Source organism: Scyliorhinus canicula, chromosome 27 (assembly GCF_902713615.1).
Source record: "Scyliorhinus canicula chromosome 27, sScyCan1.1, whole genome shotgun sequence".
Classification (NCBI taxonomy): Eukaryota; Metazoa; Chordata; class Chondrichthyes; order Carcharhiniformes; family Scyliorhinidae; genus Scyliorhinus; species Scyliorhinus canicula.
In genome coordinates this window covers 18619244-18621393 of record NC_052172.1, presented here as the reverse complement: position 1 = coordinate 18621393, position 2150 = coordinate 18619244, and positions in this window count along the sequence as shown.

Below are 2150 nucleotides of genomic sequence, written 5' to 3'. Positions count from 1 at the left end.
AGCCAGCAATGAAGATGCTGGTCTTCCCGTGTGTCTGCTGCCCTTGTGACATGGTGGTAATGTCACTGGACTAGCAACCAGAAGAGCTCAGCTCAGAGGACATGGGTTCAAACCTCACCTCCCCCCACCAACCTCAGTACAGCAAGAATTAAAAATTCAGTTAATAAACAGGAACTGAAAGCCTATCTATCTGATTCACTAGCTTCCTTTAGGGAGGGTAATCGGCCTGCAGACTCTGGCCCACATGTAACTTCAGACCCACAGCAATGTGGTTGACTATAATGGCCTAGCATGCCGCTCAGTTCAAGGGCAATTAGGGATGGGCAACAAATGCTGGCCCAGCCCAGCAACACACATCCCACATACATCCTCCTCTTCCCTACGGCTGTTTCAAACCAGCAGATGAAACACCTTGCAAGTTATCCAACAGGTTCATATACATAGAACATAGTGTAGAAGGAGGCCATTCGGCCCATCGAGTCTGCACTGACCCACTTTAAGCCCTCACCTCCACCCTATCCCCGTAACCCAACAACCCCTCCTAACCTTTTAGATTACTAAGGGCAATTTATCACGGCCAATCCACCTAACCTGCACGTCGTTGGACTGTGGGAGGAACCCGGAGCACCCGGAGGAAACCCACGCAGACACGGGCAGAACGTGCAGACTCCGCACAGACAGTGACCCAGAAGGGAATCAAACCTGGGACCCTGGCGCTGTGAAGCCACAGTGCTAGCCACTTGTGCTACTGTGCTGCCCGAACATTCTAAACATCTCATTAAATCGCTGCAGGAATCAAGGATGAAGGTGGGGTGGGCACGGTGACGCAGTGGTTAGCACTGCTGCCTCATGGCAGCAAGGACCAGAGTTCGATCCTGACCCCGGGTCACTGTGGAGTTTGTACATTCTCCCCATGTTTGCGTGGCTCTCACCCCCACAACCCAAAAAAGATGTGCAGGGTAGATGGATTGGCCACACTAAATTTCCCCTTTATTGGGAAAAAAAAAGAATTGGGTACTTTAAATTTTTTTTTAAATTAAGGACCGTCTTCAAAAGAAACAGGTAGAGGGATTCCAGAGTTAGGCAGCTGATGGCACTGTGCTCTGCCAATGGTGGAGTCACGTGGCAGAGACCAGAATTGGCAGATCTGCAGGGATCTGGGGGCAGGGGTGGTTTAGCAACATTAACGTGGGTGGCAACCTAGTCACATGGCCCAAAATCTATTATGGTTTGCATCTCATTTATTAAAATTAAATTTTTCCGATAAAAGGGCCAATTTAGCGTGGCCAATCCACCCACCACATCCTTGGGGTGCGGGGGTGAGACCCACGCAGAATCCATTTCATTTTAATCTATGATTTCATTTGATTTCAAGACAATGAACACTCATAAGTCGAGGGAACCAATACAAAAGGTGGTTATAAATGTTAAAATTTCACTCAGGACGCAGGGGATCGGGACAGTAACTGGTCCTCACGTGGAGCTTTGGGCTGCTGTGAATATTTAACTTGATGGAATCACAGGAACCTTCTGTTCATATTTAAACAGGCTCCATCTTGGCTCAATAAGCCCAACACATTGTGTAATATAAAGCCGGATGTAACCACAATCAAAGGTGTATTGAGCGCATTAGATTGGTCTCTCCACTCTCTTTCCCCCCCCCCCCCCCCCCAGATCCCCACCCCCTCCCAAAAATAAAAGAGTTGGGTACTCTTTCTAAAAATCTCAACTTGCTCTGATATCCTGGCATGTTCCCCCGTCTCAAACTTTATTTGTTAACTCACTAGTGAAGCATTTTGGGATTGTTTACCAGGCACTATATAAATGCAAGTTCGTGTTGTACCATCGCCGCCTTTAATAACAGTGATCATCTTTATTAGTGTCACAAGTTGGCTTACATGAACACTGCAGTAAAGTTACTGTGAGTCGCTACATTCGGGCGCCAGTTCGGGTACACAGAGGGAGAATTCAGAATGTCCAATTCACCCAACACGCACGTCTTTCAGGATTTGTCGGAAGGAAACCCACACAGACACAGGGAGAACGTGCAGACTCCGCACAGACAGTGACCCAAGCCGGGAATCACCTGGGACTCTGGCGCTGTGAATCACAGTGCTAACCACTGGTGGACAAGGAGGTGGGGAATGGGG